Source organism: Thunnus thynnus, chromosome 2, assembly GCF_963924715.1.
Source record: "Thunnus thynnus chromosome 2, fThuThy2.1, whole genome shotgun sequence".
Lineage (NCBI taxonomy): Eukaryota > Metazoa > Chordata > Actinopteri > Scombriformes > Scombridae > Thunnus > Thunnus thynnus.
Genome location: NC_089518.1, coordinates 11,738,003 through 11,764,225, shown reverse-complemented (window position 1 = coordinate 11,764,225; position 26,223 = coordinate 11,738,003). Strand labels below are relative to the sequence as shown.

Genomic DNA, 26,223 nt, shown 5'->3' with positions numbered 1-26,223 from the left:
TATCAGCAACATTCACAAGGTCAAAGAGTGCAGCATGGACCACAAACATGAAGCCGGATGGTTCCTCATGTTGGCTTGCCTGAGTCATCATTAGGTGGGTCATGATACAAAGGCCATGGCTTATGGATTGCATTACTGATCATAAGCTGCCTGCTATGAATCTGTAACAAACTCAATTGTCAAAGTAACCTGCTGAAATATGTAAGAAAATCTAGAACTATGCACAGTCCTAAGAACAAGGAGGCCAATAAATTTTTCCTCCTATACCCTTCAAACATCTCAGTGAGAAAATCTTTCTACCTTTGCCTGTTTTTTTTTTTTTTTTTAATGTGTACACATCTTGAGATGTGGTGGGCTCTGATGGGGCAGAATCATCCCTTCCTGTCTTAAATTAAAGGAGCGTTAGCCAAGGTCAGCTCAATAGGATGAGTGCACCGAGTTCTAAATCTCAAACCATTCTCTTTTTCCCCCTTATGAGACAAGCCTGTCTGTTTATCTGGACTAATGATGATGAACACTAATTTTCTTTGGAATACTCAATTAGCTGCTGCTCTCTGCAAACACAGCCTGCACACACAGTCGGAGCATTTGCAGTACTGTACAATGTGTCTTTGCTCTGCTTTCAGCTGAACCATTACCTGGAAATACAGAGTTGTCAGTGAACGCAAAAAATCTGCAGTAAGCTGCTAGATTTTCTGTTTTATTAGACTGTATACTGCAGAGACATAAGAGAAAAGAACATTGAATATTATCTAAATTCAAAATGTTGAAACAGAAGCAGAGCCACAGGCCTATCCCATTTTCTGTCAGATCAGTGAGAAGTGTGCACATATTGATGGTTGTGTGGTAGGGCTTACTAATGGCTTACAGGGCTAATGTGCTTGCCACTCTTTATCATTTTGATCATTTTGGGGAATACATTGTACAGTGTTTGTTTTATTGTCGAGAGTCAGATGTGAAGATTGATACCACTCTCATGTCTGCCTACTGTATGACGACAGAGCCAGCAGGCTATTATCTCCAGCGACTTTCAGGAGTCTCCACAGGTTGCTTGCAACCTCACGGTGACGACAACACACCAGGAAGGCACTGTGCCCAGTGGTTTTTGCCAAGAAATAGTTACAGCACTTAAGTCCCTGCAAAACCACAAATTGTCATTTTACATTTCTGTTTGTGTAAGGATTAAACAAACAAGATACACTGTGTTATCTATGAGCTTTAGAGGCGCTGGTAGGTACATTTTTTAACTTTAGAGCCAGGCTTGCAGTTCCCTCCTTCTTCCAGTCTTTATGCTAAGATAAGCTAAGCTAAGCTGAGTCTTTTTTGTAATATTTTGTGACATGTGTTTTTGAAGGCACTAAAAAATGTTGTCATCCTGAGGAGTGGGACACTTTAAAAAACACTTGTATGCTTCGTTTTTGAAAGCAATACGTCACTTAGGTCGTAGAATTTGTTGGAGATTAACTCACATGTGTAGTGGTCTTACTAATATTTGGATTCAAGTTTAGGATTTAATTTACATAGTCTCCCAAACAATTTGTGAGGTTGTTCAGTGGATTCGTAAGTAACCTGTGCACACAGAGCATACATGAAATGCCTCACCTTTATGCATGCACACACAGTGTGTGAGTGCAGAGGTACTGGCAGCTGAGGGAAGGCCTTGATCAGTGTACCATTCCCCAGACAGTCAGTCCTTCAGTCAGTCATTCAGTCGGCTAGCTAACCCTCACTCTACATTCATTATTAATCACAGAATTATACTCTCAGCGCTCTCCAAACGATGTGGGTTGAAGGGGGGCAAGTCATGATAGAATATGCAATTGTCTGCATAATGCATAGCAGGTGAGGAGATATGAAGCACGAATATTGCATGAGGATTCTGCAGTTGTTACTGTCAAATTATGGTAGTGGCATCAGGGGCAGTGGTGAAGATTGTCAACATGTTCCACAGAACCAAGAGCAGAGAAGATGTATCTGACTGGGTCGTGTGTAAATAAATCTGATTGGATGTGGGTATTGGGAGTATTAAATTCTATCTGCTTGAGGCCTGCCCACTGATTTTTTTTATGTCTTCATCTCCCCAAGGAAATGCTTTGTTGAAAATACAGGTTTCCTAACAATGTCTTGTTATCCACATTTACTCCCCCGAGCTGCCCAACATAAGCCTTTGAATTCTTATAACCAATACTCCAGAGCTGTGCCAACACTGTGTCACCAACACCTCTTTAGCAACAGGAACTCTTGACTCCTACTCATGGAAGCATTGTTCATCCATCATCACTCACAGTCTTCTCCTTTCTTAACTAGTTTGTTGTGCCACTGACCTGCCAAACCAGATGAGAAAGTCACTTACAAGATTATTGCATCATGTTAACCAGGATAAACTGTCTATTAATGTAAGTGCTACTGTGAGCTGTGACTGTGTGTTGAGATAATCTCCATTCAGGAGCCATGTAAGGGCTCGTCCTGAACCCGGAGAGAGAGACAGACAGAGAGACGAGGTGATAACTAATGCGGCTGGGCTTAGCTTCACCTTTTGATGTTTGTACCAGAAATCCAAGGTGCTCAGAGCCTATCTGTCCTTGAAGTGAACACACCCAGGAATCCCTGGAGAAGGGGAGATATTCTAATCCCAGAGTCAGATAAAACCTGTAGAGGAAAGTTGACTTTGTATCGATTTTTTTAAAACTCACTGTGGGTGTCTTCTGATCATAGTTAATGAAACATTGCGTTGCTTCACTACTCACTGATGCATATTTGGCCCGGAGTAAGAGCTGCATCTGGAGATACTTATCATGTGGAAAGCTGCCTATATATATTAAAGCTTAAAGCCATAGTTCATATTTCTGATTTTAAGTAGGAATTAATGCTGTCTTACTTTCTTTTCACAGGAAATGCTGTGATTAAAATGTCAAAAATATAACCTTCGTTGCATAAAAAAAAATTCTGCTCTTTCATATTTCATCTGCACTACAGACAAGTCACTTTTTTTTTTTTTAACAACAATCAACAAGAGTTGTGTCTTTGCATACCAGCTAATATTTGTGGCGAACTGCTTATGAACTCAATTTGGGAATTGCAGTTTTTTAAAATAAATGTTCCACTAGAGTGAAATGTTGCTTGAAGTATGAGGCAATTTTTAAGGAACCATTACATCCTATTAAAACCATAGTCTTGAAATGAAGGTTGGCCTAAGAGGAAGCATGCATAAGGGTGCATTTGATTTCATCATCAGTGACATCTTCAAGGGTGCAGTCGATCCAGCGGTTTTGCTGCCAGGCTTTTGTTTCCTCAGCCATCAAAGACAGCAGAGCCCCTGGACAGGTTGGTGTATATGGCAGAATGATTCATCCCATGGTATGAAGCATCAAAACCAATTTGCGCTGCAGTATTGGACACTGGTCTTTTTCTCTCTCAGTGCCTGTGATGTCTATATTTTTCATAGGCAGTGCGGTGTGAATACTAAGGTCAGGCTGACATATTGGTTTGTTGAAAGTATCAAGTAAGTGTTGCCTCATTATTAAACATCAGATATTGGCTTGACAACCTTTCACCTTTCATACTTACTGAGGAATTGATCAATAGACTACTTCTTTATGTATGTTTCTGTTTAAAGTTCTTAGACTGAAATTAGTCTTAATATAGGAGCAGTAATAGCAGTTGAAATACTTGTTGCATATAATTGCACATTTTGTATATATTATCCTGGGTTGCCTTGGAGAATATTAGTGTCTCTTTGTATCCAATACAAACAACAACAAATGCCAATCCTTCGAAAACCCATCTATACTCCTTTATTTTATAGAGGGGTTTTTGTGTGTTTGACTCCAGGTGTCGGTGAAACATGAAATATGTTCCACAAAGTCCAGTTTCAGTAACAGATGTGAATTTGAAATCTTATCAGGTGCCAAACAGAGACAGGCAACAATCATGAGGTGAACTGTAGAAATAAAGGGGTTTTTGTTACAAAGGAATCTACCAGGAATGTGCACTTGCAGTGCCTTACCAGATGATGCCAAGTTGTGGCAAACATTGAGCCTGGTTCAACTTTCTCTTTCTTGTCAGAGCCTTCTGTGTTGGCCTCATTAAAATGAATGGGGTTGTGTTTTTTCAGGCAGGGCTGAAGTCGGTCTGAATGCAGCCTCATTTACTAGGGCAAGGTATTCCAAAGCCAGGGACCTTCATAGCAACTACTAACCTGGACCTAGGAACATTCAAGTGTCCTTTGCCAGAGGACCTCAGGCTGCTGTCCAATTTATAAGGGATTAGGAGTTCACATATGTATACAGGGGCCAGACCTTATTCAACCTTGAAGGTAATCAGTAAACGTTGGAAATCAAATCTAGAATTAACTGGTAGCCAGTGAAGGTAGGCTAAGATAGGGGTCATGTGATTACACTCCCTTGAGTTAGTTAAGATCTTTGGTGCTGTATTTTTGGCTAACGACAATCAAGAGAGAGACTGCTGGCTGAAACATGAATAAATGGGGTTACAGTTGTCCAAGTGGGATGAAACAGAAGCATTAATACCTTTCTGTAGGTCAGCAGAGGATAGAAAAGGTCTAAATTTTTAATATGTTTTTTAAGTGAAGAAAGCGGAGATGTGCAACCTTCTAGACTTGAGTTGAACAGTACTCCCAGATTTGTAGCACAAGTTTACCATTTATTGACTATTATTATTACAGATCAGCTGAATGGAGTTGGGAGGACCAAATAAAATCATATTTGATTTACCATCATGTAGCTGCAGGAAATTGCTGGATGTCTGGTACTTAATCTTGTCAAGACCATAAAATTTGATTTTACTATTATATTAAATTAATATTATTGTTAATAATATGAACAGGAGCATATGAACAGAAAACAGTGGTGAGCCTAAAACTGTGACTTGTGTAACACCACAAGTGTGATGGGCAGTAGAGGATGAGGCATTGTCAATGGCATTATTTTATGGTTGAGTTAGGATTAGAACCAGAGTAGAGCAGTATCAGATTACAGTTGTGCACGCATTGTGATTGTAGGTGTCTCTACATTACATAAGAGCCTTATATTAACGATGCACTGTCAGCAGGTTGGCTGAATACTTATTTTCCATGTCCCTGTTTTTTATCCACAGATCTCCCCTGGCGGACTGAACAAACCAGTCGACTCTAACAGAGCTACGTCTGTCCTCAGTCTACTTGTGGTCTGACGGCACTCACCAACATCAAAGGTATGCCCGCCTCTCTCCAGCCTCTTTTAATCACTTTGTTCAGCTCATCATTGCAGTAATTACATTTCCTGACAGTTTTTTTTTTTTTGGTTTGCAAATCCAAGTCTTCACTTTCTCTGTTATCTCTCCTCGAGGGAGCTTCACTTCACTTCACATTGTCACTGAGGTGCCTTGTGTGATTGCTATTTCAATACATTCAGGAGCTTTTTCCTCAAGGAAATGTGCTCTGATTTCAATAATTCACACAGTTGAATCGGCTCAGGTAAATGTCAGTTGAAAAGCAGTTTGAGTTTGCGTCACAGTATTTTTGTGTGTTTCAGTACTGAACAGGAGAGGACGTTTGTTCCGGTCTAGTTTATTAAGACAGACTGAACTTTACATGTGTTTGAAGTCTGTCACCTGTAGTTAGATACAACCTGAGACAATTAATTGCAATTTGAATGTCTTATTTGCTACAAAAGACTTGCTCTTTTTTGCATGCCTTTGCTCTCAAAACATGGAGAGTCTCTTTTGTGCCTTTTTCTCTCTTTAAGTTCTAAGACTATATTTGGGCTAACTGACCGCAAAATTCGAAAAGACGCATGGACATCAGTCAGTATGTCAAAGTCATCTCACTTTTGCTTCTTTAATCATTTTGCTTTCAACATCTTGCACTTATAATCAAAAACCTATGTTTATCCCTCAGCTCTGTCTTTATATACTGTAGCACACTACTGTAATACATTATCATGACTCAATCACAGATATATCTAGATGCTACAGTATATGACTTTGAACCTACTGTTGGTTTCTTATAATGTTAGTGCTGGCAATGTCAGAACTGAAGCTTATTCTATAGAGTAAAAACTAAGTATGTATAATGCAATGCTGAAATCTGAAATGTAAGAGAATGAATTTAAAACAATTTAAATGCTGTTTACAAGCTTTGTTTACTCCATATGCAATATACTGTAGTATGTTTCCATTTGTGATGAAGTGTAATCTATACTTCATGATGAATTGTTCAGGCTCTTCAAAGAGACTAACAAAGACATGTATTTGCATGTTTAAGTATTTTTCATCGTGTATATGTGTGTGTATGTGTTTGTCAGTGTTTTCCGGCCTGAAATCCTCCACGTAGAGAGATGATTCAAAGAAAAGGGATGAAATAAAATATGGATGGTAAACAACAGCTGCATTTCTTTCTCCTAGCTGTGAAAGTGATCAGCTATGGACTGCATGCACCTCGCTAAGCTTTGCTTATCCTGGCATCACTCAGCAATACCCCTCTGGGCATTAACACTCACTTTAATGTTCCACAAAGCAACAACGACTGGAATCCTAAACTGGAGGGACGATCATTCTTGGTGACAATGCATTTCTTTTTTTATGCTCGGATGCTTCAAATCTTAGTCACTTACTGTATCTGTCTTGTGCCACTTAGAGTATTAAGACAATTATTGGGAATGACAGTCATCTTCTAACAACCATTCATTACATGGTAGCATCCGGAATATGGCAATTTTACCAACTAACATTATGTGACATTGGCACTTACAGCCATTGTGCAAAAATCTGTTAACTGATTAATTAAACATCTGGCATCCTCTCAAAGACAGTTAAAGGCTTGGCTTTACTTTGCTACAGTTAAGCTGTGAAACACATTTTGAAAAATGGCAACACTTACTGTATGTCATTACGTGCAATTGTCATGTCTGTCATGCAGCGATGGCAAAAGAGCTTTGTTTTTCCTCATAACTAGCACTAATTCAAAGTGACTTTCATTTTCATGAGTAGCGCTTTTTAAGGGCTGAAAAACTCGTAAAACCTTCCTGTTGGTGAGCAGAAATTCCCAACACAGCAGACTGTCATTATGATGAATCATTTAACTGTCAGTCACTCTCCATAAGAGCTTTGAGATATTGGACAGCTTAACCAAGGAGAAAAAATCTCTTAAGAACTTGAAATTATTGCCTTTAAAATTACAGTTTATGCCCTAATATCTCCAATTAGTCTTCTAAATATGTGAATGTACAGGATTATCATGAACAGCAAACACACACACAGTAGGAAGAGCAGGTGTTTTTAAGTACCCAATTGTGCCACTGAGAGCTGCATCCTCAGATGGGCATCAGATGGGTTTAGACAAGGAATTAATTTGAGCTGCAATTACAGCCTCTGGAAAGGGGCAAATTGGCGGTGAGGCGGAGGAAGGACCCCACCACCCACCTAGTCCCTAATCAGGTGAATGTTTCTAACTCAATAGTGGGCACTGATGGTCACATTCAATTATCCTCATCCTTTACCTCCCAGTCTGTTCCTTCATCCTCCTAATAAACCCCCATGCAAGCCCCTTAAGACACGCGCCACATGCTGCTTCTGCTCTGGGCAGTCTCATCAGTTACCTACAGCCCTTCTTTGTCTCGGCTTTGATTTCTGAAACAAGACGAAAGTTAATCAGTAGTTTCACTTTTAGGGAAATACGCTAATTTGCTTTCCTGCTGAGAGTTAGATGAGAAGATTGATACCACTCATGTCTATGAGAGTGGTATCGATCCTGTCATCTAACTCTCGGCAGGAAAGTGAATTAGCATATTTCCCAAAATGTACAGAATTGCTTTCTTCACAGGGTGTTCACTCCTTAGACTCTCCTAAAACCTTAAAAACCCCCATGGGCTGCAAAACATGAATGGTTTAACACCAGGCCCTCAGTGGCTTCAGCATGCAACTGTGGCAAAAATAAAAGGGTGGTCATTCTAGCTTTCTCTGGTCAAGAAACAGGAATTTGATCTTGGCAATGAGGGAATTACCAAGGTTTCAGTTTGGGCAGATAGAATATTCCCTCTCCTCCCTTGCAGCCCTGTTTTTTGTGATTTAGTTGTGTCATATAGCATAAACCAAACCTGAACCTGTTTGCTCATTTGAAGCTATTCTTGAGAATAATATCAGTGAAAAAGCCCACCAGTTTACTACAGAGTATGGTGGCAGAGAGTCTTGTCATTGGAAGATTTGTTTTAGGGGAGTCCAATGGAACTGATGAATAAGGTGCCAAGGATTTATTGCTGGATTTTCCAGCAAGCCTTTGAAGTGAACGACCGCTGCATCTCATCTGCCGATCCACACTCAAAATTGTGGCTGCATGTTTGTGGATATATTTATTACTGGGCTATTTTTAGAGCTGAGGGTTTGTGCTGAAGTGCATTTATCCTTGAGGAAAAGCCTTGCAACAGCACAAGTGAAGCTTATAGCGAGGTGCCGCATCAACTCCACACATACGAGCCTACATCTCCTTTTAATTAATGATGTTTATACCTTAAGAGTAGTCAAATCTAACCCACTTCAGTTTGTTAATTAAACATTTTCCATCTTTTTATCTATTTTCTTTGTGATTAGTGATCACCCCCTCCACACATAAACCTCCAACAGTAGCATCAACAAATGACACTCCTGCCCTTGGAGTTGTACTTTTATATGTTTCCACTACATATAGTTGGGACTAATGTATAGTTGGGCATATGTAATTGAGGATGGGGTTAAACGTACAGACCTTGGCTGTGTTTTTATCCCCTCTGACCCAGGCCATTAGCAAACATCTGCTGAACTAAAGCTTTAAAAAACCAGGGCTGTCATAGTGGCGGAGGGGAATTCTTCAGATGCCCCTCCCTGTGCATTCTGGGCTATTTTAAGTAGGCCCAGAAGTTGGTGTTTAATGATAAGCTGTGGGGCGTAGCTGACATGCCTGCCATATTATTCCCTTTATGACTCAGGAAGCAATAGTTATGTTGCCCCCCCCATCCCTGGGGTGGGGTGTGAATCATTATAGTCCGTCATCAAGTATGTCCAATCAACATGGCTTATGGTACCCTATTGCTGGCGGTTATCTCAAGTAGTGGATAGCTTTGAAAATAGACAAGGATGCTATTTTTGCAAGTAGTCATTACCAAGCGCTATTTCCATTATGAGACTAAATTACCAGCTGATGACTGTCAACTCATGCCAGCCAGGAATGTTTTAGCGAGAGCAACATGATAGATTCCTGATTTGAAAATGAATGAGAGACCCTGTCCCCAGATAGGGGGAAAAGAAACAAAAGGTGCCTCTTCTTTCATTCACATGGATGTGGATTTAAACTTTGAAAACACAAGCTGCTCGGCACGTATGGCTTTGCGAGGAAGAGTGAAGGAAGAGCCGTGTCAGACTCCACTCCACTCCAGATAAATAAATGATCAGCACGCAACAAACATCAAAGAGGGATTGTGTGCTTCAAAGGGAATAAGGGCCTCGCACTCACCAGGTCCTATAGTGAAGAATGAGTCCTGTTTATGCATACACACACTCAGACACTCAGACACACAGACGCACACGCTCTGTTTCTGTAATCCGACCTGTTTGAGATTCTAATGGTTGCATCTGCATTGATCATCCCCTGCTGAGCCAAACCACCCCTCCTCAATCTCTGTCTGTGTCAGTGGCAGGATCAGTGGAAAATACCTATTATTTTTTGATATAATGTGCCTCCTGACTCAATGTCATTTCCTGGGTTTTGAAAAGTACCTCCTCATTTAACCTTGTGGTGCCTAAATAAGCAGTCACTTTACATATCTCTTTGCAACCCCCAAGCCATAATCACAATATCCGAGAATATCTTGGACACTTGCATGTGTTGGATTCGTGCCTGTGACATCTTGCTTGAAAAACATGTCTTTCACTCCCTGATTGAACAGTCCAGTTCAAGGCCAGAACATTATGTCACCTCCACATACAAAAATACCAATCACTTGTGCTGGAGCTGTGAAAAATGTTGCTTGTAAAATGGTTTAAAGATGAAATGTTTTGTAAAATACCCATGACTAGATTAACTTGCTTGGGAGCTTTAAAGCAATAATGAACTGCGGGCCCCAACTGACACCCCATATCCCTTTCTCTCTGTGCAGTATGTAACCTGTACTTGTAAACACATAAACTAAAAGCCAATTTACTCTTCTAATGTGCAGCTTGTAAAACTAGATTTTCACAGAGATCCTCTCAACAAGACGGGGACCTAAATATTTAGTCCTGTATCTGAGGAATTAGGTTTATATTTGACAATTCCACAATGATCATGATTCACATCCAAAGCCAACATTCAGCACCAGACCAGGAAGTTTATACAGAGAGGCAAAAAGTATGGCTGGAGGCCAGGGTTATGGATAAGCATGTAATACATCTGACTTTCATGCTGGATACTGTAACCTTTGACAAAACCTTTGTTTTAGTTCGCTAACATTGACCATACCCTAACCCTTGTTTATTTGCCAAAACAAGGATTTTTCACAAACCATGCTGTAGTTGTACCATGATGATATTGTAGAAAAAGATAATTTTAAAAATGTTGGCATTGTATATTACAAAGCATTGTCATTGATTGTAATCTGAAGTTTTGCAAAATTGTCCAATATCAAGGTTCTATTTGCAGAAATTAAGTAATAATGCAGGACGCAGCAAAAGGCCCTCATCATTTCAGTTGATATTGTATTGTATGTATTGTATGTGGTGAATATTCTCAAACAAGTTTTCAATGGATCAAATTACCACTACTCAACTGGCATGCAGTGATCCTTTTTTGGTGTCTGGGCCCTGGGGCCTTGAAAATAGACATGTACTTTGAGTTATGAATAGTTATAAATAGTAATAAAAAACACACTTTTTAAGAATATCTAAACAAATATATGTTAAACAAACTATATTTATAATATAGAAACATTTATAAACAATGCTGTGCTAATTTTCAAATATTTTTTGCACTTGTTTCATTAGATATGGGTTTACAATAAAGTCAAGTACAACCCATCCAGAAGAAGCACATGCTGTATGTTGCTTTTCATTTCTGTTTTAACCTCTGGCTTTTTCTCTCTTGTCTTCCCTTTGTTTTTCTTTCCCCTCTCTCCCAGCTCTCCATCCTTCTAGCTGTGTCATCCCTCTGCTTCTGCTAGAGTGGGGGATGTCTGTTTTCTAACACCTCTCAGCCTGCTTATCTACTAGGTCTGTATTGTTGTGGATTGGTATTTCCAACCCCATTTGTTATTGTGCCGTCAACCCCCTTGATATCATGCCACCATCAGTTATGGATATCAGGGTGTGTGTGACAGTGATATGCACCGTGGCTTGCAACTGTTATCTGGAAATCATTATTGTTCATGATGGACAGTGTGAGTGTATGTGACACCGAGCCGGGGTGTTCGTATGGGTGACTGTGGGGAGCTTGCATGTGTTGGATTCGTGCCTGCAACAGTGCCTGTGTGTCAGTGTGCATTATGGCTCTGTGCATGACTATATCCAATGACAGCGCCATTTCTCCACACTGGCTACGATTGTTCATTTGTAGGAGTGAAATCATTCCTTCCCACCTTTGGATGTCCAGAAAAAGAATCTTTGTTTTTGAGTTTTGTTTTTGAGTGTGCACTGTGCTGTTTGAGTCCCTCCGTTGTACTTTGAATTGATGGATCATGTTTCCATTTTGTTGCACTGATGTTCCAACAAAACTGTATTGAGTTTTATCTGTTCTGCCAGGATTGTCTTAATTACAAGAAAGGCTCAAACTTCTGAAAGCACAAACATAATTGGCACCCAGCAGAGCATCCTCATTAATGTCTTTGCTATGCTTGGCTTTGAGTATCATAGATATCCCCATGCAAGTCACCCTTTGTGGGGAGAATTTGGGCTTGTCCCTTCAGGGTATTGGTGTGCGAAAAGTCTAAATTAATCAGATTTGACTGGAGCAGATATACTCTTTATGCTAGGACCCTACCTCCCCAATCATCCAGTCAACCATTCTAATTGTCTCATATTAATGTGTCGTGTTGGTTCCCATTGTTCATGATGATTATTTAAAGCCTTGTGCTGTTTGCCAAATCCCCAATGTCCCTTCTTGGCCAATAAATAAGTCCTGTATTTGACTTGAACATGAGGCATGCTGTTGGTGCCACTCGCCCAGCCTCCTGGGTCTGGGTGTCTTTAATGACCTGGTGCCCCTCCTTCCCTTTCTCTCCTCTTCCTTCCTGACTGGGAAGATCTGTACAACTGCAACCAACACTGGACATGGAGGACTATGATGTTCGCTCAGCTGCCAGCATCCTGGCTTCAGTGAAAGAACAGGAGGCGCGTTTCGAGCAGTTGACCCGAGCCCTTGAAGAGGAGCGTCGCAACGTCACCATGCAGCTGGAGCGTGCCAATCTGCCTCCCAACCCCCCCACCAGCCAACCGCTAGCGTGGCAGCAGGTGGTGATGCAGGTAAATGGCGCCAGCATGCTGGCCAACCCCCCTCGTCTTTTTCAACCACCAACTTGCGCCGACCACATGTCCGCCTACCACTCTGAAGTGACATTTACCTCTCCTGCTCCCTCCTTCCATTTGAGCAAGCTCATTCCATCGTCATGTTAGCTCACAATCATTGCTTTTCATCATTCGTGGGACTCAGTAATCTCTCTGTTCAATTTCTCTGTGATTTGAGACAGTTGTTCCCATTGTCTGAACCCACTGTCCTGGATGTTGTGCAATAATCTGTTGTGTGGTGACTCATCTTTAAAGGCAAGCTGATGAGATTCAAGCTCTCATTCTGTCTTCTTTCGCCTCCTCCTTCTACGCCACCGTTTGCCATCCAATCCCATCTCCTTTCGCCCACTGGTCTTTGATATTGTCTGGTGGTGCTGCTGATTGGATGTGGCCTTTTGCCCAGCTCTGGCCAGCGTCTGGGGGACATTAGAGTCCTGGCCAGGACTCTTGTCAATGCTGGCTGACTCTGCAAGAGCAGGCAATGTAAGATCTAGGAATGACACAGCTGTAATCCTCTAAAAATGTCAGCAGTCACAAAAGTGCATTGATTTACACATTTCAAACTGTTAGCTGCCGAGGGAAAATGTTACATTCAACACCTCCTCTGTTAATAACTCCCAAGGTCAGGCAACATAACATCTTATTGTTCAGGATATTTTCAGCTTTTGAAGGTTTGATGAATGCATGTTTTCTGCTTTGCTAACATTCTCAGGGCACTTTCTCTTGTTTTTACTCTTGGGTATGATCACTTCTTTGAAGAACCCCTTTCAGACTGTACACATGTTTTACTAACAAGAATTTGAAAGCACAATTTGGTGATGCAGCACCTGTAGTACTTAGATGCATCACCTTTAATCATGGTAAAGGAGGCAGTCTCATGTATTATTGATATAGCAAGACTTGCAGAGATGAAACTGCTTTGCCTACATTTGCCTGCAGTCACATTTTGTTAACAGTTGGTGTCAATGTTCATTTTTAAGGGCTTGCTGCCAATTTGGCCTCATAAAGGGATAATGAAGAGGATGCAGGAAAAGGATAGCAGGATAAAGCAAACTTGTCATCTCCTCACCCAACAGACCTAACACAGGGTCCAATAATCAACTGCCTTTATATGTTTGTGTGTGTGTGTGTGTGTGTGTGTGTGTGTGTGAGAGAGAGAGATAGAGAGAAGCTGAAATTATGCTTTCTGCGTCCACAAGAATGAGAGGGTCCACAAGGGTCCGCGTAATGTAAATTTTGTCATCAGAGGGTGAACGCGTTTGCTCTGTGTGGACATCTACATACCTCCGATCTACTGTGCATGTGTGGAACGCGTCCTCCAAGTGGACTCCGCAAAGTAGTATAAACAGGACTACTATGCGTCCATGGTGTCCACAGCTGTCCATGTACACGTCCGCTTGGGAGTATATCTGTTGCTAGAGAGAGAGAGAGAGAGAGAGACCTGCCTCTCCTCATAAACGTGTCCATGATTTAGTGGACAGTGCTTAACGTGACAGGCAGTGAATTAACCTTCTCTCTCACACTCCCTCACACCATCACTCACAGATCAGACTCATAGATACCCCCCCTCAACCCTAGCCACTCTGTTAGCTCACTGGTGAGGGTGAATTGGGTGTAACAGGGTATCGCTCACGTAATCATGCACCATTTTACATCACTTTGAAATGTCATTTGGTTGCCAGGCATTGGACCATTGGCTTTATCATAAACACCTACCAAAGCGAATTGGATGTGCGAGTAGGGGGGTTTGATCAGTGTCTGCTTTAGGGCAAACAGCACCTGAGTGCTTGGCAGTCAGACTGTGTTCAGTCTTGAGGTAGAAGTTGCTGGGTTGTGTGTAAGTGTGTGTGTGCTGCACTGTGAAACCCACTCCATTCCCATAATGAGGTGGTATGAGTTATGAGGAATGCATCAGGTTGTTCTCTTTCTCTCTATATTCTCCTTTCTTAGTTTCAGACACACACACACACACACACACACACACACACACACACACACACACACACACACACACACACACATAATGTCCCCAGGTTGTATGATGGATTAAAATGGAGCATGGATCAGTAACTGCAGGTTCAGATTCACAACCCCAGGGCCACATTCAGTGAGGCCTGCCATTATTTAAAGTTGGGGTCAGAAAGGAAAAGTGGGCCAAGTCTGATTAATGAAATTAGGTGCATGTAGACGCCTAATGAGAGTGATAAGCCACTGATCTAGATAGTGCTCTGCTAAGTGCACACCTCAGAACTGATTGGATCTAAACATCCGCCGGCAGCTAACACTTTTATCTGCATTCATCATTCAGATATACTGTACATTGTCAGCTTTTTAACACAGGTGGGATGGAGAGACTGCACCCAGAAGACAACAATAAACATGAAAAAACTTATCTGCAGCTCATACAGATTGGAGCAGGTTACACACACATCAGCACTGCACCTAACCTCAGTTTGCTGAGTTAAAATTCATGTAAAGCAATAATAAAGATCTGTTGTGAATTTGTCACACCGTAGGAAAATGTATAATTAACCACCCAGCCAAATTTGAATGATTAAAGAAATTACCAAGTGTATAAGATGAGGTTTCAAAATAGTAGAAAAATAAGCAGTGTTCTCTGCTCTAAAACGCTGGGGGTGTGTTTGCTGAAGGCGCTGAAAGCACGGCCCAACTGAACAGCCTCTGAGTTGATAAAGCTCGTACTCATTCTCCAGTAACAGCGGATTATACGAAGTGAATCCCAGTTGTCTCCGATAAAAGTTTGTAAAACTACTGGTGTAAAAATAGTAACTATGAGTACATGCACTCTAGTGTTTATATAGTGGGGGAGAGATCATGCCAGTGCTCTATGTCATTGAGGCACCATTTCAGGCCCGCTCAAAAGATCTTGAACACAGACATAGTGAAAAACAATTTAATGCTGTAACTCCAAAATTCAGTACCACATACTTCACAGTCTTTTCACATGTATAACATGTATAATGTGTTTAAAAAGAAATTCTCCTTTACACAGACTTTAAACACAGACTCTTCTGTCCAGTATAGCCTAGATGTGGAGTGAGGCATGGCCCTGGACAGCAGCCAAGTGACTCAAATATATCATATGCTGATGGGTTTGACAGAGTAATGCAGGAATATAGCAGTCATTTCCTCCTCAAATTTAAAGTCAAAAAGATTATTAGCCTTTATAGATGTTGACTCTTTTAGCTAATGTTCATCAGACCATAACATTTTTGCACAATAGGGACTGGTTGCTAGCCATGCTATCTGTGTGGCTATAGGGGTGGCAATATCGCTCTGCCAGTCCACCAATTTGGTCCAGACTGTAAACAGCTATCGGATGGATTGCCTTGAAATTCTGCATGGACATTAATGATCCCCAGAGGATGAATCCTACTGACTTTGGTAGTCCTCTGACTTTTCTATCTAGCATCACCAGCAGGTCAAAGACTTTACTCATCCATGAAATATCTCAACATTTGCTGGATGGATTGGCACAAACTTTTATAAAGACATTCACAGTTCCCAGATGATGAAGCCTAATGACTTTAGTGATCCTCTGTTTTTTTCCTCTAGCACCACCATAGTTGTCTCCACAACTATTAGATGGATAGAGACAGAGCACAACGTGTCATACTCTGAAAACCACGCCCAGCAGAGGGGAAAACAGTCGGCGCTATAGTAATCAACCAAGGGCTGAAACGCTACCACAATGCCTGTAGCTAGCTAAAAACATTAGATTTCAGCATGTCAAAGGATTATTTTAGAACTCTATGTCCAGAGAGGAAAAGGTAGTTTATAACATATGCTTAAACCTGTTACATTATATATGGTAAGATGCAATACACGATGAAAGGGCTAACATCAGGTCTACAGTAGCGATAGCACACCTGTATAGCAAACTCCACCACATAACAGGCTGGCATGACACTTTTACAGTTGATATGGCGACTTTGCGAGTTTGTAAATATAGGCAGGGAAATAACACACATAGACATGCAGTCATTTCCCATTTAGGCTCTTTTTACAGTTAGCATTTCTGCTGAATGTGAGTAGCAGCATGTCCAGGTACATGTGTCATTTTTACGGAGGTTTTTGAGCTGCAGCCTGTCCATGCAGCTCAGGTCAGGTCTCTCCCACCACATGGCATGCAGCCTTGTAACATTATCCACTTTTGTCTTCTTAAAGACTCAGTTTTTCAGTTCGGCAGGTTATAAAAAACTTAGTTCTGGGTTCTTTACCCTGTTGGTCGTGCACCCCACCACACAACAGCTTTTAGGTATTGTTCTGTTGTTTACTAGCAGACAGAAGTGAAAAGGAGGCACCTTCACTCAATACAAAGTCAATGGAGAGCAATGAATTGTTTTCCCTCCAAGGTGGGCGCGATTTAATTGTGCTCTGTGTCATGAAATATGGTTCAGAGACCCTTGTGCTCCTCAGGATGAATAGTAATAAATTTGGTACTTCCCTAATTTTTCATCTAGCACCATCATTAGGTAAACTTTTTAATTTGTCAAATACTTTCAAACCTATTGTCATTCCCATCAGCCTCAGCTTTACTTTGTGTTCAATGCTAATTAGCAAATGTTGACAGGCTAACACGATAAACAACTAAGGTGCAAATGGTACACATTGTACTTGCTAAACATCAGCATGATAGCATTGTCTCTGTGAGCTTGCTGAAGTTAGCATCTAGCTCAAAGCACCACTGTGCCAAAGTACAGCCTCAGAACTGCCAGCATGCAGACTTGGTCTTATTGAGCTATAACATCATTTTAAAAGTCAAACCTTTTGAAGAAGATGAAGCACAGCCTGCTGTTTTATATGATCAATATGTACCATACAGAGAGTGGAGACAAAGGAATCCCATAAATAAATCACCCTCTGATATTAACACTAGTCACCCTGCTAAGCTGGAGTACACAAAACAGAGTAGGATTAAAGCATATTGTGGTTCAACATGTTTTGAAAATGATTTTATGATATTTGTTTTGGACCTGCATAATGTCAACACAGGATGTAAGGATGCAGATCACCAAAAGAAGCCTCAACCATTGTATTGTAACAATGAGTGTGGGAAAGGTTCTTGTCAACAGCACTGGCCTATTTTTCTGAGACCTTACTAATTGAATTCTGATCCTCATTCACTTCAGTATAACAGTTTATGAATGGCTGCCAAGTAAGAGAAATAGAGTGTTTATGCTACACCATCCTGTGAGGAACATCAGAACAATACTGTTGGGCACTCCATTAGCTTCCCTGATTAAATTATCAGTAGAGATTCAGTGACACGGATCAAGCTGCCTTTGAATCTGCATCCATTGACAGCCCCCACATGTGACCACTCACATGCTAAGATCATACCCTTTCTTCATTTGATTCGCGTTTGTCTGTGGTAATTGATTTTTGCCTGAAGGTGCGTCATTGTCAAGGCTCTGAAAGGTCAAGTGGTGGATTGTGACAGCTCTATGTGCGGAGAAAGGCAGACAGCACTCAAGACAACCACACCTGTCTGGAGCTAAGGGAGAAGGTGACCTCATTTCATATACACCAGACGTCTGATCTACCTACATACCCGCGGCTGCTGCCCAGCATATGCACAGATCCCATTTCGTAGTGCACCCAGCCTCATTGAAGAGGAAACTCAGGTTAATTTCTTACATTGTGGATATCATAAAATGTTGGAGTTTGGTATTCAGATGCTATAGTCCGCGGGCTTCTAGCATTGCAGAGGCATATCATCCCCTTGTGCAAATGTTGTGGGAAGTTTTCAAAGGCTTGTGAGCTTTAGAAAGAGGGAACAGTGCAGCCTTTGATCTGTGCTGCTGTCTGTGGTGAAGATGTACAGGCCCCAGCCCTGCGATGGCACCACAGCACTCAACCAACAATCGCTCCAGCCGCCCTCCACCCACTTTCATCCCCACAGCCCCCCAGCCCTGTCTAGGCACAATGGATACAAAGGGCTGAGGGTGCTATAGCGACAGAAGATCTATCCTTCCACTGGCAGGGCCCCGGAGCCCCTGTACCCTCGTAAATCACCTGCCTAACAATGAGCCTTAGTTTACCCCCTCCCCTTCTCTATCTTTCCCTGTCTTCCTGTCTTACTATGCCATCAGGAACCTTCTTGCCTTCCATAAACACCCTAATTACCTTGGTGTGAAACTGCCTCCTTTGTTTATTTTTGTATCCCACACTGTTCCCTGGCCCTCCCACACCATTTTTCTCGCATTCTGTAGTTTCATGGATTTCAATTCTAATAATGTTGCTGCTTGTTTTTCATGTTTCAATATGCACCTAATCATGTCTCAGAGGTTGGAAGGTTAGTTGGTCCTTTGGATAAGCTGCAAATGTTTCCGCTCATATTATCTTTAGAGATAGATGTAAATGAGACAAATAGAGCAGCAGAACTGGAGTTCAGATGGAAGAGTGGATTGTCCAGTAATATCAGTATTCATAGTACAATGCTCAGGTCCTCCCAACAGTATGCTAACATCTACAGCAGTGATTCCCAGAGTAGGTGCCATGGTACCCTGGGGTGCCCTGAGGATGGGTCAAGGGTTCCACAAGATTTGTTAATATCCATTGGTTTTAGCCTCTATGGATGGCAGAGTCAGTCAGTCAGTCTGTCTGGTAGTTGGCTGGTCGGTCCGTGCCTTTGATCCAGACTGAAATATCTTAACAGCTATTGGATGGATTGCAGTTGCAATGAAATTTTGTACCAAGATTCATGGTCTCCAGAGGATGAATCCTACTGACTCTGGTGATACCCTGACTTTACCTCTAGTGGGACCAGCAGGTTGACAGTTTTGTTTTTTAGTAAAATGTTTTGACAACTATTTGAAGGATTTCCATGAAATTTGGTAAAAGCCATTGTTCCCAGAGGATGAATCCTAATAACTGGTTGATGCCCCCCCCCCCCCCCCCCCCTCAAAAAAAAGACATCACATTAAAATGACCTGCACAACAACGAGCATATGCAGTGTTAGGTATTTACTTCTTTTATTCAGAATAAATCAGAAAAGACAAAAGTTTACATTTACATTGTTAGAACAAGTTAGATCGTTATTATTTGTTTTGTTAGTTTGCTCAAATGAATTCTCATAAGATATGGTTTGTTTCATGTTTAGTTGAAAAAGTTGCATGTGTATGCATGTCATGTGGGTGGGGGTGGGCATGAAGTGGTGCAGTGGTTTAAAAAAGTTTGTGAGCGACAAATCTAAAGGCAATGTAGTCCATTTACAAATCAAATTAATGTATCTATCATTTAGCAAGTAAAAACAGCTTGCTTCTTCCTGCATTTCTCAACCGTAATGGTAATCTTTTATTCACGCCACTTCAACATTAGGAGTCAAGTTTGAGGCAATGGCCCATGAATCACACGGCTAACTGCTCAAGGTTGGGGGAAAGTCCTTTTTGTGTCTGAGCTCAATACAGGGGTTGACATGGAAGGACAGGAATTTTTACTCAAGGTTGGTGTTGCGCATATTCCTCTTGTTCAGATGAACAGGGAAAGACAGGTTTGAAGGGGAGACAGCGGAAAAGCCTTTTGTACTGCGAGCTATTTATATTCCTCTGGGGCGGCTCAAACCTTCATCCTTCAAATCAGCCCCAACGCTGGTGGACTTAATGCCTGTCCTGGTGCACCTCCCTGCCATTTGATCACAATCCATTAAACCATTATACTCACTAAAAGCACTAAGAGGGGTATCTGAAAACTACTCCCATTTCCTTTACCACATATCCTCTCCGTGTACTTGCATAGGTGAACAGTCTAAATATTTTTGAAGGGCACTGCCTCAGTCTGAAAGTCTCTGGACAGTATGGAAGTCTAAATATGTACTTGAAGATGACCATGCTAGTCTAAACTGACTTTTGGGCTTGGCCCTTAAGTTCAAAGACTAAACTGTAGCCCATGTGTTTAAAATAAAGCCCCTCTCCTTTACAGGACCATTCCTCAGTGCCACCTAAGGAATGTGACCTCACCCTTCCCAGTGTCCAGCAGGATAACCAAACAAGGTTGGACGCTGACCCCATTCAACTGAAAAAAAAACAACAACTAAATTGAAAACAGTCTTTCTAGGCTTTCTACTAGGGCTGGAGGTGTTCTTCAAAGCCTTGATTTAATTATCCTCATGAGTTTAACATACTAGTGCGACATTTTTACTACATGACTTACAAGCATGTAAATGGTCATCAAATGAGGAACAGAAGTAGCACTGAGACTCGTTTCAGGGGTTTGCAGGAGTAAATGCACACTTTATTGGACAGAGCATTCCCTAATACTACAAATGGCAAAAAAGACTTACAGCTGAACAATTCTTTTCAATTGCACCCCAGTTAATGAAGGTTACTACTGTACAACATGAATATTTAGGTCTCTTGCCAGGTAAAGTAAAGTGTTTCATTCAGGCCCTTTACAGAATAAACTTGTCACTGAGCAAATACATGCAATCATGTAAACTGGCCATGGGATCTCATGTTAATTAAAAAATACAAATGGACATATGTGAACATGTTCAGTGTCAGCATGGTGGAGTTGCATTCACATGCAGGGAGCCACTCAAACTTTGCATTTACAAAACACAGCTAAAGCTGATCATTCAACTGAAAAAAAAGTTTTAAAAAGTCTTCTGAAGACAGATAAACTAAATAATAGACAAGTCAACTGAGAGGGGGAAGTCTTAACACTCAGATGCACAACAGAAACAAACATCTTGGTGTTTGCTATTTTCTGTAAATCATTTCTCCTCCACCTGTGTGCTTTGGAGTGAATATCAGCAAGTGGGTTTTTTGCAACAGGAGCTTACACTCTGCAACAATAGTCAAGGTTTATACCATCACATCATCACGACAAAATCAGGACCACACATACATCCACTGACTTTGCACTCTGCCAGACTGACTATATGAGTTCTGGCGTTGCCTCAGGTTGAGACACAGTAAACAGCTGGACAGACGAAAAGACTGGACATCACAGCCTGAAATTTGCAAAGCTTTGCTTTTTTGTGTCAGAGTTGCGCACACACACACACACACACACACACACACACACACACACACACACACACGCTCTAAAAATTTGTCTCAAGCTGAAGTCACAGGGCAGCAGGCCCCCTTTATATGTTGGCGTATTTCTGAAGGGTGAAGTGGAAAGAGGTTGGGCAGGGTATGTGAACTGTCTCACACAGAGTGTCTGAGAGTGATTCTCGTTGTGTAGAGGATGATGGTAATAGCGCAGGAATGTGTGAAAAGACTGGCACCGCTCTTGACAGACCTCTTTCTCCAAGCACCTCATTCAAGCTGATCATTCTGTACTGAATAAGGCATACATACCAGTCATACATTCCCTGTGTGTACAAAAAAAAATCTAATTTAAACTTAAACATTCTTTAGATGAATCAAAATTACAAATACAGCTGGCCATCACCACTTTTGTCTATGAATTTCCAGGCAATAAGACTCAACTAAATTCCTAACAAGGGGATTATCAGATGCAATGGCTGAAAAACCTGCCAAGAAACTAGGAATCATGAGCCAACATGTACACATATTCTGAGGCATATGAGAACTGAAATTTTACCTCTCAAAAGGAGTTTTCCATTTAGCTGGCCCACAAGTCAATAAGAAATCTCAAAAAGATGAGAAAGAATTCTAATGAAATTTGGTGAAAAGGTGGGCACTAGACCATGGAGCAGCTGAGTAGTGATTATCATTTTCAGAAATTCCCTTCTACACCTACAGGGTTGAAGACTCTATTACAAATCCAAAGGTTTACAAGGGTTGAGCTAAAATTGGAGGTGATAGGAAAGATGTCTTGGGATGTTAAGAAACAAGATGAAGATTTCCTGTATGTCAGCCTCAAACTGATTCAGATTCTGTTGTTTATGCCTGATTCAGCATCCCAATTACACATGACAAGATGGAAAACTAGGGAAAAGCCTAATCCTGTTATAAATGTATTACAAATCTTGCTGTGCAATTACAGTATTGTGACATAACAACAGAAAATATAACCTTTTGATCTGAAGTGATGTCATTTAAACAGTGCTTTATTTCCCTAAATGAAGGGGAAATTGCCTTTTTACAAGACAAAAGCCCCCATTAGATTGGACTCTAATCCTCTGCATCGCTGAGTAGCCATTTTTCAAGGGGAAAATAAAACATGATAGTACAAGTCATTAGATAAGGGCTTTTTGCAGGCTGTGCCATTGTTATAATAAACAGCAGTCAGCCTGTAGCAGAGGACATCATCTTGGCCCTGTAGACTCTCACACATACGTTATTTCTGTCATCACTGTCTCTATACTTTACAGTGATTGTCCCAAAGAACTTAGGGTAGCAAAGTCTGTATCATCTTTAAAATCAACTTTTGAAGCACTTTTTTTTTGCAGAATTGCTATGTATTGTGCAGATTTGGTTGAATGTACTCAACTCTTGATTAAAGTTTGAGGGTAAAGTTGTGTTTCCTGGGAAATGTATTCTTGGCAGAGTGGAAAAGCATCTGAGGTTATTTTCAAAATTAGATGCTATTAAAGTCTCCTTTGAAACTGAAGATTATAAAAACATTATTTTTTTGTAATGAAACGGCATGTTGTGTATTTTCAAACCGCTAGTGGCTCTCCCTTCAGTGTACCTTCTGTACCTGCTTTTGCTCCTCTTTCTTTCTCTCTATTTTTCTGTGCAGCTGGCATCTTGAATGGAAGCAAAAAACATGATTTTAACAGATGCAGCTTCATTGGAGGTGTCTGGCTGTCAAGGCGCGCCTTGTTGCTGAACATTAACCTTTCTACCATCTGTTTCACACTGTACATCCTGACAGAGTAAAGCTGACTTGCAGGAGCTTTGATTACAACTCCTGGATTATTCATACACGTGTACATTTATTTTACAAGGCCCAGGCGTGGGCTGGCTAGACTCAAGAGGATATAGCGTATGTCTGACAGTAACAGGTATTCCTGGAAACAATATGTATCACCAACCTGTGATGTTGAACACATTCCAGGAATTATTTTGAAATTAAATGTTGTTTTTTGAATATCCAGTTTACCTCCTGCTCTTTTTACTTTTACTTTATAAGCTACAGAAAGCTTATTGATGCTATGCTAACTGCATGGCAATGGTGGTCCATCAGTTGATCTGTTAGTCAGTGTGTCATATTATCAGTCTACCACTCTAGTCCATGCTGAATTTTCTCAACAACTACTGGATGAATTGCCATTAAATTACATCCAGACATTCATGATCCCCAGAGGATGAAGCCTTCTGCCTCTAGTGGCACCATGAGTTTAACATTTCTGACTTTTAGTTATATATCTAAACAACTATCAGATGGATTGTCATGAGATTTGGTACAGCTTCCCAGAGGATGAATCCAAAAGTCTTTTGGTAACTGCCCCCCCCCCCCCCCCCCCCCAGTACAACCAGTGGTTCAAAGTTTTCATGAAAGTTATCAAGAGGGAAAGGAAGCTTCCAAATTTGGCAAATATTCCTTAAATCAATAAACACAACATTAAAATGTAAAATGGACACAGGTACAACACGTGTACAGATTGATAGAGAAGATAAAGAGTAATTCTTCAATGCTCATCCACTCCCATGAGTATTCCAAAGCTCTTAATGGATTTTTAAACATGGATATGAAACTCACTTAATGCTTAAATGACTTAAATGGAATGTGATATTGCAAGTCACATAAGATAAAACAAATGCAACACAGTTGAAGTTATTAGACTTCTTTTTTAAAACCACTTCTTGAAGGTAATGTTGTCTTAATGGTATTGTTGAATGGTATTGTTGAAAGTAAATAGATCTAAATGTAATGGTGCATGGTGGGCCAGGTCTTTCATTAAGAACAAATGGAGCAGTAACATCAGGGAGATGAAACAGTACTGCCAGGCTTGTGGAATGCAAAACCTCAGCCATTTCCCCTCCGTTTGGGATTTCTCCTTTCTGTTTTCTTTTTTTTTTTTTTGAGTCCAGTCATCCCTTTTTTCCCTTTCCTCTCTGTCCAGACTTCTCTCAAAGTTGTCCTTAGTTAAGCCTCCATCTACGTTATTAGATTAACATTCCTCCTCAGCCTTGGTCACAGTCATAGATATCTGAATGCAAATTCTTTCACGTACGTCCCACCCCTCCCTTATATCAAGTGCAGTAAGGGGAACGGGACAAAGAGGTGGAGAAAAAGAGCTGTGTGTGTGTGTGTGTGTGTGCGGGGTGTAAAAATCTGCAGAGTATGGGGTGCCTTCGCCTCAATAGGGGCAACTTTTTGTTTCGTGTGTGAGCCCCTGTTCACCTCCCTCCTCTTTTTCCTCGTCTCTCTGTCTATGCCAACAAGGGGGAGGGGTTGACGGGTTGACAGACAGACGCAGCTGGAGTGCATAGAGGGAGCTGGTCCCACCCCACCAAGATGCCAGAGATAGAGCGAGGGACCTAGACTCTGTGTGTGTGTGTGTGTGTGTGTGTGTGTGTTTGTGTGTGTGTGTGTGTGTGTGTGTGAGAGAGAGAGAGTGAGAGAGAGAGAGAGAGAGAGAGAGAGAGAGAGCGAGAGAGAAAGAGAGAGAGAAAGCTCCTGCTGCCTGTCTGGGAACCCTCCATTCTACTAACACACCTCCTCTTTCCCCCCTTTCTCTCAACCCTGGAGGTTTTTGTCCTCTTGCTGGCTAACTTTTTTGTTGAGTGTGTGTGTGTGTGTGTGTGTGTGTGTGTGTGTGTGTGTGTGTGTGTGTGTGTGTATGTGCGTGCAGTTCACTTCAGCTTCATTCCTTTTTTTGGATTGCTGCTTTCATTAGAGATGGGGGATTCTGCAGGGGCAACGGCTCCCTTTGCCCCCTATCTCTTTCCACTCTATACATACAGCATCTCTGCAAAGGAGAAAGCGGAGTCCCTCTTTTAGCTGTGTCAAACCAGCAGATAGCCAGAATTACACCGGATGTAATGCATTTCTACTTTCAAAATAAAAGCATTATTGTTTCTCAAAAAACACATTTGTCAGCTTTTGAACAGTGGAAAGACTGCAGATACAAGTTGTCTGCTAGAAATTAGACTTCATGCTACATATATTTAGGTAAATACTACTTTGCAATACTGAGTTTTGTAATGAAACCAAATTCCTCTAACTCATTCTCTTAATGCACATTATGCACTATCGTGTTACCAAGAAGGAAATACCTGCTGTTAAGTACAGCAGTAAACATATTTATTATAAAACCCCATTATCTTCACTTCTCTGGTGTGTTGGGAGTTCTGTAGGCATAATAGCAATGTTTGAAAGAGAGCATCTTTAATAATCAACTTTGACTGTTGCTTTTCATTCTGAAATGGATCATTTTATCACATTTGATGGGTTAGAGTTTTATATAGATAGTTTTACTTACTTAAGTACTTAATGTCTTCTTAGTCAGTCATAGGATCTGATAACTACTATTAACAACAACTTCTGCAAGAAGCTTTGTATGTGCATGTTAATCTAAGCAGCAGTTATATTTGATAGTTTAGTTTGCTCACCAGATTAAGAGGCTGTTTTTGATTTGACATTAATTCTGAAGACATGGAAATTAATCACAGGTGTCAAAAGATATGTTATTGGTCTATTTTCCCTTGTAACAATATGGATCTTAAAGGTGCAGTGTGTAAAATTTAGTGGCATTTAGCAGAACGGACTTGGCAGAAATGGAGTATAATATTCATAAATATGTTTTAAGTAGTGTACAACCCCATAAAATA

At 41.0% G+C, this 26,223-nt stretch overlaps 1 protein-coding gene across 1 annotated transcript in view; it reads left to right on the top strand.

Moving 5' to 3' along the window:
• Nucleotides 1-26,223, top strand: part of arvcfb (ARVCF delta catenin family member b) — a 239,117-nt gene that overhangs the window by 89,286 nt on the left and 123,608 nt on the right. The window contains exon 3 of the mRNA XM_067603116.1: nt 5,116-5,211. The gene's annotated coding sequence lies outside the window, so the exon portion shown is untranslated. The remainder of the gene's footprint in view (nt 1-5,115; nt 5,212-26,223) is intronic.